This window comes from Hemitrygon akajei, chromosome 5 (assembly GCF_048418815.1).
Source record: "Hemitrygon akajei chromosome 5, sHemAka1.3, whole genome shotgun sequence".
Taxonomy (NCBI): domain Eukaryota; kingdom Metazoa; phylum Chordata; class Chondrichthyes; order Myliobatiformes; family Dasyatidae; genus Hemitrygon; species Hemitrygon akajei.
This window is the reverse complement of record NC_133128.1, coordinates 119,301,202-119,320,311: the sequence shown is the minus strand read 5'-3', so window position 1 is coordinate 119,320,311 and position 19,110 is coordinate 119,301,202. Positions and strand designations below refer to the sequence as shown.

Sequence of the window (19,110 nt, the reverse complement as noted above, 5' to 3'; positions counted from 1 at the left end):
TCTGCTCACAATTTGCTTCTTTTTATTGGCCCGTGCTAAATTATGAATAAACCAAGCAATCTCCTGCCCAGTAAACTAATCTCTACAGGCCCTGCTTGCTTTTTAAAACAGGCGCATAAACTCCACAAGGAACTTGTCTCCAACTCTCTAAAATTATCCACACTATTATAAGAGCAAGGATACAAAGATGAAGCTTTATAAGGCATTAGTCAGACCGCACTTGGAGTATAGTGAGCAGTTTTGAGCCCCTTATCTAAGAAATTATAGGCTGGCATTAGAGAGGATCTAGAGGGGCTCACAAGAACAATCCCAGGAATATAATGTATGAGCTTTGATGGCTCTGGGCTTGTACTTGCTGGAGTTTAGAAGAATGAAGGGGGATCTCAATTTATTCTATTGAATATTGAAAGGCCAAGATAGAGTGGATGTGGAGAAGATGTTTCCTATAGTGGGGAGTCTGGGATCAGAGGGTATAGCCTCAGAACAGAGGGGTGTTCATTTACAACACAGAAGAATTTCTTTAGCCAGAGGATGGTGAATTGTGGAATTCATTACTATGGATGTTTGCGGAGGCCAAGTCACTGAGTATATTAAAGCAGAGGTTGATAAGTTCTTGATTAGTCAGAGTATCAAATATTGCGGAAAGCAGGAAAATGGAGTTGAGAGAAATAATAAATCTGCCATGATGGAATGGTGGAGCAAACTCGCTGGGCTGAATGGCCTAATTCTGATCCTATGTCTTATAGTCTTATGATCTCATACACAGGTCTCAGTTTGTAATGGGGTCAGGGATCACACTGTAGTCAGGTCATAGTGTATTTCTGAGGTCTGGAGACTAGAGGCCTGTCCTGAATTTGGAGGACTGACCGTTTGTGTGAGTGGGTGTGAGGGAGGAAGAGGACTTGTTTTGCTGTTGCTGTTTTGTTTCTTGCTCTGCTCTGTTGTGTTGTGTTCTACGTTGTTCTGCCAGTCATCGTGAGCATGCTATGTTGGTGCCAGAATGTATGGCTGCTCCCTGCACATCCTCAGACTGTGTTGGTTGGTCACACAAATGACAGCTTTCACTTTTCTTTTCTTGAAAGACCATTACTAACGTCTCCACAATTTCTTCAGCTCCCTTTTTCAAAACCCTGAGGGGTCGTCCAGGTGACTTATCTACCTTCAGACCTTTCACCTTCCCAAGCACGTTCTCCTTAGTAATAGCAACTACATGCACTTCTGCCAACTCTCTTGAGCCTTTGGCATACAGCTAGTGTTTTCCACAGGGAGCCTGATGCAAAATATTTATTTATTTCATCTGCCTTTTCCTTGTCCTCCCGTGTCATTTTCCAGAGGTCTGATACCTACTCTCACCCTCTTTTACTGTTTATATATCTGAAAATTCTTTTGGTATCCTCTTTGATATTATTGGATAGCTTGTCATCTTATCCCTCCTTATGACTTATTAGTTGCTTTCTGTTGGTTTTTAAAAGCTTCCCAATACTCTAACTTCCCACTAATTTTTGCTCTATTATATGGGATGTGTCCTCTCTTTGGTTTTAATGTTGTTTTTGACTTCCCTTGTCAGCCACAGTTGCATCATCCTGCCTTTAGAATACTTCTTTGGGATGTATCTATCCTGTTCCCTCTGAATTGCTGTTCAGCCGTCGTCCCTGCTAGTATTCCCTTCCAATCAACTTTGGCCAGCTCCTCTCTCATGCCTTTACTCCACTGTAAAACTAATACATCTGACTTTAGCTTCCCCTTCTCAAAATGCAGGGTGAAGACTATCGTATTATGATCATTGTCTCCTAAGGGTTTCTTTACCTTAAGCTCACTAACATGGTTCATTACACAACACCTAATCCACAAAATCTTTTCCCCCAGTGGGCTCAGCCAAAAGCTGCTCCAAAAAGCCATATTGTAGGTGTTCTAAAAATTCTCTCTCTTGAAGTTGAGCACCAGGCTGATTTTTCCAATCTACTTGCATATTGAAATCCTCCATGACTATCCTTTCGACATACATTTCCTATCTCCCGTTGTAAATTGTAGCCCATCCTGGCTACTGTTCAGAGGCCTCCATTTACCCCTGCAGTTTCTCAACTCTACCCACAAGGATTCTACATCTTCTCATGCTACGTCACCTATTTCTAAGGATTTGATTTCATTTTATCTCTTCTGAGCCACGCTTCCCACTCTGCCTACCTGCCTGTCCTTTCAATACAATGTGTGTCCTTCAATGTTATGCTCCCAATTGTGATGTTCTTTCAGCCACGACACAGTGATGCCCGTAACATCATATTTACCAATTTATAACTGTGCTACAAGGTCTTCTATCTTATTCCGTATACAATGTGCATTCAAATGTAACTCTTTCAGTCCCATATTTGTTACTCTTTTTGATTTTGTCCCCCTTTTTGTCCCCATGACTCATCTCATTGCCCGCAAATTTGCCCTATAATCTGCCTGTCCTTCTTTACAGTCCCACTACGCATACCAGCTGCTCTATTCTAAGCCCAATCACACCACCAAATTAGTTTAAACCCTCCCCAACAGCTCTAACAAACATACCTATCGGTTCCCCTTGGAAGCTGTGACCCATCCCTTTTGTACATGTAATACCTTCATCAGAAGAAATCCCAATGATCCATAAATCTGAAGCCCTGCTCCTGCACCAGTTCCTCAGCCACACAGTCATCCACCAAATCATCCTCACTGGCTCATGGCGCCAGTAGTAAACCAGCGATTACTACCCTGGAGGTCCTGCCTTTCACGGTGAACCCACATAAAATTGTGGGTTCTAACAGGCATCTTCAACATCTCTTTCAAACAGTCCAGTGTTCCCATAGGCTTTAAGACAGCCACCGTTACCATGGTGGCCAAAAGGGTGACTAACCTGCCTTAATGACCACTGTCCAGTGGCACTGACTTCAATAGCAATGAAGTGCTGGTTATGAATGACATTAAATCCCATCTTCCTGCGACATTGGACCTTTTCCAGTTCACTCATCACTCACTGCTGATACCACAGCTCGGCACCTCACTCCATCCAGTCCCACTTGGAAAACAGCACCTCGTACCACCAGGATACTGTTTATTGACTTCAGTGTGATCATCCCTCAGAAGCTGGTGGGTAAACTGTACTCATTGAGTTTCAACACCCGTCTCTATAACTGGATCTTGGACATCTCGGCAGAAAGACCACAGTCAGTCTGCATTGCCAGCTGTGTCACTCTAAGGACCAGTGTACCCCAAGGCTGATGCATGAGTGTACTGCTCGATCCAGTTCAACCCAAATCATCATGTTTACTGATGACACAACAGTGTCTGACAACAGCGACGAGATTCCACACAGACAGGAGGTAGAGCAGCTGGTAAAAGGGTGTGAGCACAACATCTTGAGTCTTAATGTGAACAAGACTAAAGAGATGATGGTGGACTTTAGGACGGTACAGGCTGACCAGTCCTCTGCACATAAACAACTCGTCTGTAGACAGATGGGAGAACAAATTTTCTGTAAGTGCTCATAATGTACGATCATACTCCATCCCTCAACACCGACTCTTTAGTCAAGAAAGCACAGAAGTGTCTCCACTTCCTGAGGAGATTGAGGCAAGAAAGGGCTTCCCCCGCACCCCCCCCCCCCGCCATTCTAGCCAACTTTTACGGGAGCCCCACTGTAAGCATCCTGACCAGCTGCATCGCTGTCCGGTGCAGGAATTAGTTCTGACCGCAAGTCCCCACAGAGGATTGTAAGGACTGCTGAGAGTATGGGATCTCTCCTCTACCCATCCGAGAAATTTATCAGGCAGGGGTGCAGTTTCTGCAGGGCGCTTAGGATTGCCAATGATCCCTCCCATCTGTCCGACAATCTCTTTGACCCCCTACCATCGGGCAGGAGGTACTGTAGCAATAGGACACGGACAGCCAGGTTGGGAAACAGTCTCTTCCCCCAGACCGTGAGGCTACTGAAATCCCTGCCACCACCTGGGCCTCACCACATATGAAGTGCCGGTAGTGTTTACTTGTGTTGTAAATGCACCTCATTATTTGAGGTAATATTACTTTAAGTGTTGTGTGTCGGTTGTACGTACTCTGCTGTGCACCTTGGTCCAGAGGAAAGTTGTTTCATTTGGCGGTGTACCCGTGTATGGTTGAATGATAACGGAATTAAACATGAACTTCAACTTGAAACTGAAATTTCTTTGTGTCTATTATGAATACCCATAAGAAAATGAATCTCATGTTGATAATAAACTAACTTTGAACTTTAAGTGACTTCCTTCCATTGTCTAGAGGCCATTCTCTCACCGATGGCAGGGTGTTACCCTCTTGATAAAAGAGCTAACTTAGAGGCTGTGTTCCTCTTTGTGAAAAACTCTCCCAGTGGAAGGAGGCTGGGTGTGAATTTATTCTCTGCTGATAAGGAGTTTCTCTCTCTACTGTGAACGGACTTTTTCCCCATTGCCGAATCTTGCTCAGAATCGCAATCAGAATGATAGAATTCTACAGCACAGTAAAGGTCATTTGGTCCACAATGCTGTGCCAACCTTTTAATGTATTCCAAGATCAATCTAACCTTTCCCTCTGGTTCTATCATCCATGCACCACCCCTAGTAGTGTGCTCCATGCACATTGCCCTCTCTGTGTAAAAAAACCTACAGTTACCTCTGTCATCGCCCCTAAACTTTTCTCCAATCACCTTAAAATTATGCCACCTCATATTAGCCATTTCCATCTGGGAAAAAATTTCTGGCTATCCACTTGATCTGTGCCACTTATCATCTTATACACCTTTATCAAGTCACCTCTCATCCTCCTTCACTCCAGAGAGAAAAGCCCGAGTTCACTCAGCCTATTCTCATTAGGCATGCCCTCTAGTCCAGGCAGTATCCTTTAGAATCTCCTCTGCACCCTCTCCAGGGCTTCCAGGTCCTTTCTATAAAGAAGTGACCAGAACTGAACACAATACTCCAAGTTCAAAGTTCAAAGTACATTTATTATCAAAGTATGTGTACATAATACAACTCTGAGATTCGCCTTCTTACAGGCAGCCACGAAACAAGAACCCAGTTAGAATAATCCAACCAACACCCACTGTGCAGAGAGAGGAAAAACAAGCCGTGTAGACAATAAAAGCAAGCGGGCAGCATTCAGAGCAAAGTGTGGTCTAACCAGAGATTCATAGAGCTGCAACATTACCTTATGGCCCCTGAGCTCAATCCCAATGAGATTTATTATCACTAACATGTTGTGAAATTGGTTGATTTGCAGTAGCAGTACAGTGCAGGACATAAAGAATTACTGTTATTTACAGTAAGGAAGAATAGACAAGCAGAGCAAAATGACAGCAAATAATGGGTTAAAGGACCAATCTGATGGCAGAAGGGAAAAAGTTGTTCCTAAAACGTTGAGTGTGTGTCTTCAGGCTCCAGTACCTCCTCCCTGATGGTAGTAATGAGAAGAAGGCATTTCCTGGGTGGTGGGGGTCCTTAGTGGTGGATGTTGTCTTTTCGAGGCGTCGAATTTTGAAGATGTCCTCGATGGTGGGGATGCTAGTACCTATCGTGGAGTGGCTGAGTTTACAACCCCCTGCGGCTTTTCCTGATCTTGTGCACTGGCGACTCCATAGCAGATGGTGATGCATTGAGCCTCTTCCATTCATGAAGCTGTCGTCAGAGTTCTTTCTCCCTGAGGGCTTGAGACCGTTCTTAGGTTGGTAACTGACTCCCCTATTCTCCGGTTTCAGATGCAAAGAGACTATTCTCTTTTTGGTAAGGGGCCGTGCTGCTGTCTGACGAGACATTTTACCTGCGGTTCCCAGTAGTATCAGTTGACACCAACAGTAATATTGACAATGCCAGGATCTATTATTAAGGAATGGGTAACTGGGTATGAAGGAAATAATAACAAAACTGGGTTGAGATATCCTCAACTTATGAAAGGGAAGTCACGTCTGAGAAATCTGTTCAGTGTCTTTTGAGGGCACAAAAAGTGGAGTAGAAAGCGGTATGCCAACAATAGCAGACAAGCGATGTAGATCGTCTTCCTGCCCCACCACTCAGTGACCTGGGTTCAACCCTGCTGCCTGTGTGGAGCTTGCACACACAAGGTTCCACAAAGAGGCTATTGAACAAGATTAGGGCAAATTGGACTGAGGGAAAAAACATGGTTAGCAGTGAAAGAAGAGAGTAGATCATTATGATTTTGCACTTTATTGTCGACCTACACTGCATGTACTCTGCAGCTAGAGTCATGGAGCACTATATCACAGAAACAGGCCCTTCAGCCCATCTACTTCATGCCAAACTGTTATTCTGTCTAGTCCCATTGACTTGCACCAGGACCATAGCCCTCCATAACTCTCCCTTCCATGTACTTATCAAGACTTCTCTTAAATGTTACAATCAAACCCACATCCACCACTTCCACTGTCAGCGTGCATTGCCCTCTGAGAAAAGAAGTTACCCCCCTCCCCAGGTTCCCCTTACATATTTCACCTTTCATCTTTAGCCTATGATCTCTAGTTCTGGTCTCACCCAATCTCAGTGGGAAAAGCCTGCATGTATTTACCCTATCTATACCTCTCATAATTTTGTATACCTCTATCAAATCTCCCCTCATTCTCCTACATTCCTGGGAATAAAGTTTAAACCTATAACCGTATAACAATTACAGCACGGAAACAGGCCATCTCGGCCCTTCTAGTCCGTGCCACACTCAGCCCATAACCCCCCATTCCTTTCCTGTCCATAGGCCTATCCAATTTTACTTTAAATGAAAATACCGAACCTGCCTCTACCACTTCTACTGGAAGCTCATTCCACACAGCTACCACTCTCTGAGTAAAGAAATTCCCCCTCATGTAACCCTTAAACTTTTGCCCCCTAACTCTCAGATCATGTCCTCTTGTTTGAATCTCCCATACTCCCAATGGAAAAAGCCTATCCATGTCAACTCGATCTATCCCCCTCATTATTTTAAATACCTCTATCAAGTCCCTCCTCAAACTTCTACGCTCCAAAGAACCTACTCAATCTTTCCCTATAACTTTGAGCCTTAAGTCCTGGCAACGTTGTTGTAAATTTTTTTCAAACTCTTTCAAGCTTAAGTTGCGCTGGATTGTGGGAAGTTCATCCATTGCGAGAGGATTAGAATATAAGAGTAAGAATGTAATGCTGAATCTTTATAAGGCTTTGGTCACATTGCACTTGAAGTACCGTGAGCAGCTTTGTGCCCCTTATCCAAGAAAAGATATGCTGGCATTGGAGAGGGTCCAGGGGAGGCACATGAGAATGATCCCAGGAATAAAAGGGCTAACATGTGAGGAGCATTTGATAGCTCTGGGCCTGTAGAAGGATGATGGGGGCACCTCACTGAAACCTATCGAGTATTGAAAGGCCTAGACAGAGTGGATGTGGAGAGAATGTGGGTGAATCCAGGACCAGAGGGAAGAGCCTCAAAAAAGAGTCATCTATTTAGAACAGAGATGAGGAAGATTTTCACTGGCATCTGTGGAATTAATTGCCAAATAACGGCGTGGAGGCCAAGTCGCTGAGTATATTTAATGTGGAGTTTGGCAGGTTCTAGATTAGTCAGGGTGTCAAAGGTTATGGAGAGAAGACAGGAGAATGGGGTTGAGAGGGATAATAAATTAACCATGTTGGAATGCCCTAATTCTGCTCCTATGTCTTATGGACTAAATAAACCAGTGTGGTTAGCAGATGAAAAAAACAGAGACCTGATCATTATGACATTGTCTACCTGCACTGCACTTTCTGCGTAGCATCAGTTAATGCTTTACCTTGCTCTTGCAGTAAAGATCCAGATGCATCACGGCTCTAACCACATTAAACTGCAGATAGTTGTGGACACAGCCCAGCACATCACGGAACTGCCTCAGGAAAGCAGCCAGTGTAATCAAAGCCCCCACCCACCCCAGAACATCCTCTCTTCAGCTCTGTCCCATCGGGCAGAGATACAAAAGATTGAAAGCACGAATGAGCGGGCGCAAGGACAACTTTGGCTCTTCTGTAAATGGTTCTATATTCCATGTACACATGAATGCATATGGCAAGTACAGAGTGGGTGGAGGGTGCATGGGACTGAGCTACCGGACAGAGTGGCGGACGTGGGTACAATTACGGTATTAGTCAAGTCAAGTCAGGTCACTTCTTATTGTCAATTCGACCATTACTGCTGGTACAGTACATAGTAAAAATGAGACAACGTTTTTTCAGGACCATGGTGTTACAGGAAACAGTACAAAAACTAGACTGAACTACGTAAAAAACAACACAGAAAAAAACTACACTAGACTACAGACCTACCCAGGACTGCATAAGGTGCACAAAACAGTGCAGGCATTACAATAAATAATAAACAGGACAATGGGGCAGTAAGGTGTCAGTCCAGGCTCTGGGTATTGAGGAGTCTGATAGCTTGGGGGAAGAAACTGTTAGATAGTCTGGGCGTGAGAGCCCGAATGCTTCGGAGCCTTTTCCCAGATGGCAGGAGGGAGAAGAGTTTGTATGAGGGGTGCATGGGGTCCTTCATAATGCTGTTTCCTTTGCGGATATAGCGTGTAGTGTAAATGTCTGTAATGGTGGGAAGAGAGACCCCGATGATCTTCTCAGCTGACCTCACAATCCGCTGCAGGGTCTTGCGATCCGAGATGGTGCAATTTCTGAACCAGGCAGTGATGCAGCTGCTCAGGATACTCTCGATTTAGACAGGTAGAAAAGGTGAAGATGACACAGGTCTAATGTAGACAATGTGATGAGTGTAGATAATCACCAGAAATGGTGGTCAGCTCCGCATGCTGCAGACAAGAGACTCCTCTCCCAGTGTAACAACTCACCAGGGCAGGTATTGCCTCATGAGCCCGATCAAATCGTTCGAGGTAGTGTCAAAACCGTTCGATGACGGTAGAGTAATGGATATGTGGTGCAATTAATTTTTAGTATGGAGTTTGATAACGTTCCCTGTGACAGGCTCATTCAGAGAGTCAGGAGGTATGGCATCAGGGAAACTTGGCAGCACAGATTCAGAGCTGACTTGCCCACTGAAGACGGAGGCTGGCTGTATTCTGCCTGGAGGTCAGCAGACAGCAGTGTTCCACAGGGACTTTTACAGGGACGGGGGTAGGAAAGGTGAGAAGTGACACAGGTCAAATGCAGGTAATGGGGTCCCAGAATTCCTGTTCGGAGACTCCTGCTGTAAGAGCCTCTTACATAGGAACATGGATGAAGGAAAAATGGAGGACTACGTGGGAGGGAATTGTTAGTGACGACCTCCCATTGAAAATAGTCTGACTTTTGGTGAGAGTTGATTTCCATTTGGCAAGACACAGTTCTCACTTTAGTTAGTATATCGTCTTTTGTTGCCAAAAACATTCCGACATTTCTGGTTGATACAAGGCTGCAGATTTAAATTCAGATTCATTTATTTATCACATGCACACCAAATTAATTGTTTGTATTGTCAACTAACACAACTGAAGTTTGTGCTGGGGGCAGCTCGCAAGTGTCACCACGCATTTCAGCGCCAACAGAGCATCAAGGGTTAAGGTTCATTTTATTGTCAAGGTATACACGTACAATACAACTCTGATATCTGTCTTCACCAGATGGCCACCAAGTACACATGAAAAAATAAAAGAAGCAAAGATCACAGACCCCCGAATCCCCACCCCTTCCACTGCAGAAAAATCAGCGATAGTAACAAAAACAATCGCCGACCTCCTCCCTGCAGAAAAAAACAGCAATAATAACAATTGCTGACACCCCCACAGAAAAAACAGCAATATAACAATAACAATCCCCAACCCCCTCGCCCACAGAAAAAAACAGCAACCATAATACAATCCCTGACTCTCTTCCCGCCAGAAAAAAACAATTACAGTAAAAATCCATGACCCCTCCCCATAGAAAAAAAAAGCAATGTCACAGTAACAATCCCCAAACCCGTCCCACGCAGAAAAAAACATCTCCAGTAATAATCCACCCCCACAGAAAAAAACAGCAATAATAACAATTGCTGACACCCCCACAGAAAAAACAGCAATATAACAATAACAATCCCCAACCCCCTCGCCCACAGAAAAAAACAGCAACCATAATACAATCCCTGACTCTCTTCCCGCCAGAAAAAAACAATTACAGTAAAAATCCATGACCCCTCCCCATAGAAAAAAAAGCAATGTCACAGTAACAATCCCCAAACCCGTCCCACGCAGAAAAAAACATCTCCAGTAATAATCCACCCCCACAGAAAAAAACAGCAATATAACAATAACAAATGCCAACCCCCACTTCCCAACAGAAAATACAGCAACCAGCCACCTCACTTGCAAAGAAGAACAGCGACAGTAGTATCAAAAAATCCCATCCCCCGCCCAACCCACACACAGATCACCCGCCCACCATCAGCCACAAGAAGGACAATGTGGAAGACCTGGAGGAGCCGATATAAAGTACAGACCCGTCACATAAACAGCATGCTCACAATGATGCATCATGTTGACTCCGTATTACATCCTGGGGCAAAAGCTGTTTATCTCTGGAGTAAGACCCTAATCTCTCTCTGGTAAACCAGACTGAGTCATAGAGAAATACAACATGAAAACTGGCCCTTCGGCCCAAATTGTCCATGCTGACCAAGGTGTCTACTTGAGATAGTCCAATTTGCCTGTGTTTGGCTATATCCTTCTAAACCTATCATGGGTTGAGTGATGGGCTTGTGGGTGCTGGGATTGGGATGGGGGTTTAAGTGGGGGTTGGGTATTGGATGTTGGGATTGGAGTGAGAATTTGGGTGTGGGGGTTGGGCATCAGATCTGGATGAGTCAGGAGCTGGGTGTTGGATATTGGGATTGGGATGAGGATTTGGGCTGGGAGGGTTTCGTGTTAGGTCTGGGTGACTCGGGAGCTGGGTGTTGGATGTTGGTATGGGGTGAAGATTTGGGAGGGGGTTAAGTGTCAGGTCTGAGTGAGTTGGGAGCTGGGTGTTGGATGAGGATTTGGGTGGGGGGGGGGTTGCGTGTCAGGTCTGGGTGAGCCGGGAGCTGGGTGTGGTCGGGTGCTGGGTGTTGGATGTTGGAATTGGGATGAGGACTTGGGAGGGGGTTTGGGTATCAGGTCTGGGAGAGCCAGGAGCTGGGTGTTCGATGTTGGGAAGTGTTGGACTGGGGGCCGTTGCCTCATCCTCCAACAACAAGGGAGGGCAGGTGGAAATCAGAAACCGTGGGAGGGGCTGTGAACAGGACAGAGCCGTCAGCTGCAGACTAGCGGCACAGCCAGATGCTCTGATCACCCTGCTGAAAGATAAGACGAGGCATGTCGGCGTTGGATTACCTTCATTCAATGGCAGGGTTCTGGTTACACTCTGTGAATGCAGCTCACACCTCAGCCTGTCATCCACCATCATCCGATAAATCTTTCAGTAACACCGGCCGTTTTCCTTTCCATCTGAAGATTAGGTGACTCTTTTATCTCTCTTTCTGTGCAGCATTATCCCACACCTCTCCTTTTGCTTTGTCTGCCTTCAGCCAATCGGGGGGCAGCACACTCAGGGGTGGGGGTTGGTCTGAGCTCACCATCACTCCGTTTGCAGGGGCATGGGTCAGAGAAACAGGGATCGGGTGAGGAGGAGCTCAGAGTTAATCAAACAACTGTTCAGGGTCAAACTCGACAAATTGCGTTCAGCTCTGGTCGCCTCATTACAGGGAGGATGTGGAAGCTTTAGAGAGGGTGCGGAGGAGGTTTACCAGGGTACTGCCTGGATTAGAGAGTGTGTCTTATCAGGATTGGTTGGTTGAGTTGGGGCTTTTCTCTTCGGCGTGAAGGAGACTAAGAAGTGAGTTGACAGAGGTATCTAAGATGAGGGACGTAATAGAGTTGGCAGCCAGAGACATTTTCCCAGGACAGAAATGGCTAATACAAGGGGGTGATTGAAGGAAAGCATTGGGAGGTAGGCTTTTACACCCAGAGTGGTGGGTGCGAGGAACCCACTGCTGGAAGGGTTGGGGCTGTCAGAGGCAAATACATTAGGGACATGTAAGATATACTTATATAGGCACATGAATGATGGAAAAATGAAGTGCTGTGGGTTATATGTACTCTGAGGTTGATCTTACAGCAGGTTAAAATTTTGGCACAATATCTAGTCCATATAGAACTGTTATTCTGCCTAGTCCCATTGATCTGTACCTGGGCCACAGCCCTCCAAACCCCTCCCATCCGTGTCCTTACCACACTTCTGTTAAATGTTGAAATCAAACCCACATTCAGCTGGCACCTCATTCCACACTCTCACCGCCCTCTGAGTGAAGAAGATCCCCCTCAGGTTACCCTTAAATATTTCACCTTTCACCCTTAACCTCTGGCCTTTAGTTCCAGACTCACACAAGCTCTGTGGAAAAAGCCTGTTTGCATTTACCCTGTTTATCTGTCATAATCTTCTATACCTTTATCAAATCTCCCCTCGTTCTCCTACGCTCTGGAAAATAAAGTCCTAACCTTTTTAACCTTTCCCTAGAATTCAGGTCCTCAAGCCTTAGCAACATCATTGTCAATTTTCGCTGCACTCTTTCAATCTTATTTAAAGATCAGATTAGCTTTTAATTTTCACATGTGCATCAAAACATACAGTGAAATATGTCAGTTCCATCAAGCCAAGTCAGTGAGGACTGTGTTAGACAGCCCGCAAGTGTCCCCCACACTTTAGCACCAACAGAGCAGGCCGATAACTTGCTAACCCTAACCAGTGCATTTGGAATGTGGGAGGAACCGGAGACCCACGCAGTCATGGTGAAAACAGCGGCAGGATTTGAACTTATGCTACCATGACACCCTTCCCTGCAGGTAGGTGCCCAGAACTGCACACAATTTCACCTCACCAACACCTTACACAACGTCAGCATAACGTCCCAACACCTGTACTTCACAGTTCGATTCATAGAGGCATTCGCAAAGATGTGAAAGTAAATGCAGGTCAGACCTAGCTACTGTATTAGCTACAAACATTGAACAATTATAACCACGGCTGCAAAAGTTTACATATACCAATGAATTTAACATGTTAAGCACACAACCCTGCTACGTGACATTTTTGAGATATGGTGTGAGGTGCTTTGTCATTATCATAAAATCATGGAAGTAGAATTAGACCACTCGGCCCATCGAGTCTGCTCTGCTATTCCATTGTGGCTGATTTATTATCCCTCTCAACCCCATCCTCCTGCCTTCCCCCTGTAACCTTTGACACCCTTACCAATCAAGAACCTATCAAACTTTGCTGGAAATCTATCCAATGACTTGGCCTCCACAGTTGTCTGTGGCAAAAAAATTCCACAGATTCACCACCCTCTGGATAAACAAATTCCTCCTCATCTCTGTTCTAAAGGGATTTCCTTCTATTGTGATGCTCTTCCCTCTGGTCCTAGGCTCCCTCACGACAGGGAACATCCTCTCCACATTCATTCTATCTAGTTAGAGTATGACCTGGACTCTTTAATGTTGTGCCACAGAAGAATTTATCCCGTTGATAAGATCATGGTGTGTACTGAATTGTTCTCAATTATTTCTGGCTGAGCCTTTTGAACTGGTGCTTTGTTTTTGAGAAGTTTAACAGTGATCTTGGCAGTGAATGAGGTGCTGATGTCACAAATACCATCTGTGGTATTTTACAACTGACCTTGGGAGAATGCAGCCTTTTAGTAATTGGATCACCTCACAGGTTTATCAGCGATTTGGCATCCTAGAGGGATCAGGTGCCTTTGTCACAGCAGACTTCTGGCACCCACTGAACAGCTGGAAACTGTCACCCTCTCCACCTTCCTCTCTTCTCTCTTGACCCAGCTACTTCTGCTGGCCATGTCCAGCTCCACAGGCCATATGCCCTTCCAAGTTCTAAGTAAATTTATTATTAAAATACATACTGTAAATGTTACCATATACTACCTTGAGAATCATTTTCTTGCAGGCATTCACAGGAAAATGAAGAAATAGAATAGAATTTTCCCAGGGTCGAAATGTCTAATACATGCATTTAAGGTGAGGCACATGAAAGGAGATGTGAGCGCCATGTCTTTCTACACAGGGAGCAGCGCGTGCCTGGAATATACTGTCTGTGGTGGTGCTAGAGGCAGATGCATTAGGAACTCTTGCGGCACATTGAAATAGGCACACAAATCTAGGAAAAATGGAAGGAAGTGGGCCTCATGTAGGCAGAAGGGATTATTTTAGTTGGCCATTTCATTACTAATTTACTTGGTTCACCACAACACTTCCAATTGAATTGAATTGACTTTATTTCCTACATTCTTCACATGCGTGAGCAGTAAAAATCTTTACGTCTTACATCGCCGTCTGAACGTGCAATGTGTAAATCATAGTAATTTGTAATAAATAGCGTGCACAATAAGATAAACAACAGGACAGTCAATATAGATTAGAAATACAGTTGTGTCAGCATGAATTAATCAGTCTGATGGCCTGGTGGTAAGAGTCTGTTGGTCCTGGCTTTTATGCTGCGGTACCGTTTTCCAGATGGTAACAGCTGGAACCATTCATGGTTGGGATGAATCTGGTCCCCAATGATACTTTGGGCCCTTTTTATGCACCTGTCTCTGTAAATGTCCTGAAGAGCACTAAGTTCACATCCACAGATGTGCTGGGCTGTCCACACCTCTCTCTGCAGAGTCCTGCGATTGAGGGGAGTACAGTTCCCACACCAGGTAGTGATGCAGCCAGTCAGGATGCTCTCAACTGTGCCCCTGCAGAAAGATTTGGGGACTCATGCCAGACTTCTTCAATGGTCTGAGGTGAAAGAGGTGGTTGTGCTTTTTTTTCATCACACACCCGGTGTGTACAGAGCACACGAGTTCCTCGGTGATGTGTATGCCGAGGAGCTTAAAAGCTGTTCACCCTCTCATCCCCAGATCCATTGACGTCAATAGGGGCTAGCCCGTCTCCATTCCTCCTGTAGTCTACAATCAGCTCCTTTGTTCTTGCAACATTGAGGGAGAGGTAGTTCTCATGTCACCACTGTGGGCTGAATGGCCTGTTCCTGTGCTGTACTGTTCTGTGTTCTAATGTACAAAAAGAAACATACATAAACAAAGACTGACCAACAACCAATGTGCAAAAGAAGACAAACTGTGCAAATAAAAAATGATACTGAAACTAAAGCATGATACTAAATATAATGATACTAAAGCATGAGTCATAGGGTCCTTGGAAAGTACCTATAGGTTGTGGGCTCAGTTCAGTGTGAGGTGAGTGGAATTAGCCCCTCTGGTTCAGGAGCCTGATGGTTGAGGGGTATAACTGTTCCTGAACCTGGTGGTTCATCCTGCCCGGTGATTGTAGTGAGAAGAAAGTATGGCCTGGATGGATGGTGGGGAGGGTCATTGATAACGGATGCTTTCTTGAGGAAATGTTCCTTGTAGATGCGCTCAATGGTGGAGAGTGTTTTGCCTGTAATGGACTGGGCTGTACCCCATCATGTGCTGTAGACTTCTCTGTTCAAGGGCATTGGTGTTTCCATATCAGGCTGTGATACAACCAATCAGGACACTCTCCACTGTGCATCTACGTAATACCATGGACATTCACTCTTCACCGTCTGGGTCTTGGCCCGAAACGTTGACCGTTTATTCCCCTCCACAGATGTTGCTTGACCTGCTGAGTTCCTCAGCATTTTGTGTGTGATTTTCTCTGTGCCCTCCTCCCATTGAAAACATAGAAAATAGGTGCAGGAGTAGGTCATTCGGCCCTTCAAGCCTGCACCGCCATTCAGTATGATCATTGCTGATCATCCAACTCAGAACCCTGTACCTGCTTTCTCTCCATACCCCCTGATCCCTTTAGTCACAAGGACCATATCTAACTTCCTCTTAAATATAACCATATAACAATCACAGCACGGAAACAGGCCATCTCGGCCCTCCTAGTCCATGCCGAACTCTTAATCTCACCTAGTCCCACCTACCCGCACTCAGCCCATAACCCTCCACTCCTTTCCTGTCCATATACCTATCCAATTTTACCTTAAATGACACAACTGAACTGGCCTCTACTACTTCTACAGGAAGCTCATTCCACACAGCTATCACTCTTTGAGTAAAGAAATACCCCCTCGTGTTTCCCTTAAACTTTTGCCCCCTAACTCTCAAATCATGTCCTCTCGTTTGAATCTCCCCTACTCTCAATGGAAACAGCCTATTCACGTCAACTCTATCCCTCTCAAAATTTTAAATACCTCGATCAAATCCCCCCTCAACCTTCTACGCTCCAATGAATAGAGACCTAACTTGTTCAACCTTTCTCTGTAACTTAAGTGCAGAAACCCAGGTAACATCCTAGTAAATTGTCTCTGCACTCTCTCTAATTTATTGATATCTTTCTTATAATTCGGTGACCAGAACTGTACACAATATTCCAAATTTGGCCTTACCAATGCCTTGTACAATTTTAAAATTACATCCCAACTTCTGTACTCAATGCTCTGATTTATAAAGGCCAGCGTTCCAAAAGCCTTCTTCACCACCCTATCTACATGAGACTCCACCTTCAGGGAACTAGGCACTGTTATTCCTAGATCTCTCTGTTCCACTGCATTCCTCAATGCCCTACCATTTACCCTGTATGTTCTATTTGGATTATTCCTGCCAAAATGTAGAACCTCACACTTCTCAGCATTAAACTCCATCTGCCAACGTTCAGCCCATTCTTCTAACCGGCATAAATCTCCCTGCAAGCTTTGAAAACCCACCTTATTATCCACAACACCTCCTACCTTAGTATCATCAGCATACTTACTAATCCAATTTACCACCCCATCATCCAGATCATTTATGTATATTACAAACAACATTGGGCCCAAAACAGATCCCTGAGGCACCCCGCTAGTCACCGGCCTCCATCCCGATAAACAATTATCCACCATTACTCTCTGGCATCTCCCATCTAGCCACTGTTGAATCCATTTTATTACTCCAGCATTAATACCTAACGACTGAACTTTCTTAACTAACCTTCCATGTGGAACTTTGTCAAAGGCCTTGCTGAAGTCCATATAGACTACATCCACTGCCTTACTCTCATCAACATTCCTTGTAACTTCTTCAAAAAATTCAATAAGGTTTGTCAAACATGACCTTCCACGCACAAATCCATGCCAAATCCACAAATATAGCCAATGAACCAGCCTCAACTGTTTCCTGTGGCAGAGAATTCCACAGATTCACCACTCTCTGTGTGAAGAAGTTTTTCCTCATCTCGGTCCTAAAAGGCTTCCCCTTTATCCTTAAACTGTGACCCCCTCGTTCTGGACTTCCCCAACATCGGAAACAATCTTCCTGCATCTAGCCTGTCCAATCTCTTTAGAATTTTATACGTTTCAATAAGATCCCCCCTCAATCTTCTAAATTCCAGTGAGTATAAGCCTAGTCGATCCAATCTTTCTTCATATGAAAGTCCTGCCATCCCAGGAATCAATCTGGTGAACCTTCTTTGTACTCCCTCTATGGCAAGAATGTCTTTCTTCCGATTAGGGGACCAACACTGCACACAATACTCTAGGTGCGGTCTCACCAAGGCCTTGTACAACTGCAGTAGAACCTCCCTGCTCCTGTACTCAAATCCTTTTGCTATGAATGCCAACATACCATTTGCCTTTTTCACCGCCTGCTGTACCTGCATGCCCACCTTCAATGACTGGTGTACGATGACACCCAGGTCTCGTTGCATCTCCCCTTTTCCTAATCGGCCACTGTACAGATGTTTTCCTGTTCTTGCAACCAAAGTAGATAACCTCACATTTATCCACATTAAATTGCATCTGCCATGAATTTGCCCACTCACCTAACCTATCCAAGTCACCCTGCATCCTCTTAGCATCCTCCTCACAGCTAACACCGCCGCCCAGCTTGGACTTGTGCTTTTCAATAATCCTTTTGCAGAGTTGTTTGGAGTGTTCCTCTGTCTTCATGATGTAGTTTTTGCCAGGATGTTGACTCACCAGCAGTTGGACCTTCCAGATACCGGTGTATTTTTACTACAATCAATTGAAACACCTTGACTGCACACGGGTCTCCATTTAACTACCGTGAATTCTAAAACCAATTGGTTACACCAGTGATTATTTGGTGTGTCATATTAAAGAGGGTGAATATGTAAGCAATCTTTTTTCTATATTTGTAATTAATTTAGATCACTTTGTAGAGATCTGTTTTCATTTTGACACAAAAGAGTCTTTTTCTGTTGATCAGTGTCAAAAAAAAAGCCAAATTAAATCCACTGAGATTCAATGTCGTAAAACAATAAAACATGAACACTTCCATTCAGTCAGGTCCCCTCTTCATCTCTCCAGAAAGAACCTTCCCAATTTTTTCTCAGAGCTGAAACACTCTATCCCAGACAGCAGCTTAGGCAAAGAGACTAGCAGTGTACACAATGTCCGCCGCTCCTGGAGCGAGCTCCTCTACATCACTCGATGTACATTTGGAAATGAGTACCTTTGCTTTGTCTGCTTTAAAAGGCAGGACCTCCCATTTCAATTTGACTTTGCATTCCAACATATCCGTCCATGGTCTCCACTACTGCCACAGTGGGCCCAAACTCAAGTTGAGGAGTAACACTTAATTTTCCATTGGGGTAACCTCCAATCTGATGGTATGACAATTGATTTCTCCAACATCCGGTAATTTCCCCCCTCCCCTCTCTTTCCATTTCCCATTCTGGTTCTCCTCTCACTCCTTCTCTTGTCCTCACTGACCCATCTCTTCCCCCTAGTGTCCCTCCTCCTTCCCTTTCTCCCATGGTCCACTCTCTACTCCTATCAGATACCTCCTTCTTCAGCCCTTTACCTCTTCCACCTACCTCCTGTAAGCTTGCACTCTTTCCCCTTCCTGCATCTTATGCAGGCTTCTTCCACTTCCTCTCCAGCCCTGATGAAGGGTCGCAGAGCAAAATGTCGACTGTTTATTCCCCTCCATAGATGCTGCCTGACCTGCTGGGTTCCTCCAACACTTTGCGTGTGATTCTCTGGATTGCCAACATCTGCAGGATCTCTGGTGTTTAGATTCCACATGTGCTCTCACCATTGAAGTCAGATTTCCTGACCCCTG

The 19,110-nt window shown here is 44.9% G+C and overlaps 1 long non-coding RNA gene across 1 annotated transcript in view; it reads right to left on the bottom strand.

Annotated features, from left to right (window-relative positions):
- The window catches only part of LOC140728110 (uncharacterized), a 171,680-nt gene that overhangs the window by 137,918 nt on the left and 14,652 nt on the right, over positions 1 to 19,110 (bottom strand). Inside the window, exon 2 of the long non-coding RNA XR_012098997.1 lies at positions 11,333 to 15,069. This is a non-coding gene — a long non-coding RNA (uncharacterized lncRNA). The remainder of the gene's footprint in view (positions 1 to 11,332; positions 15,070 to 19,110) is intronic.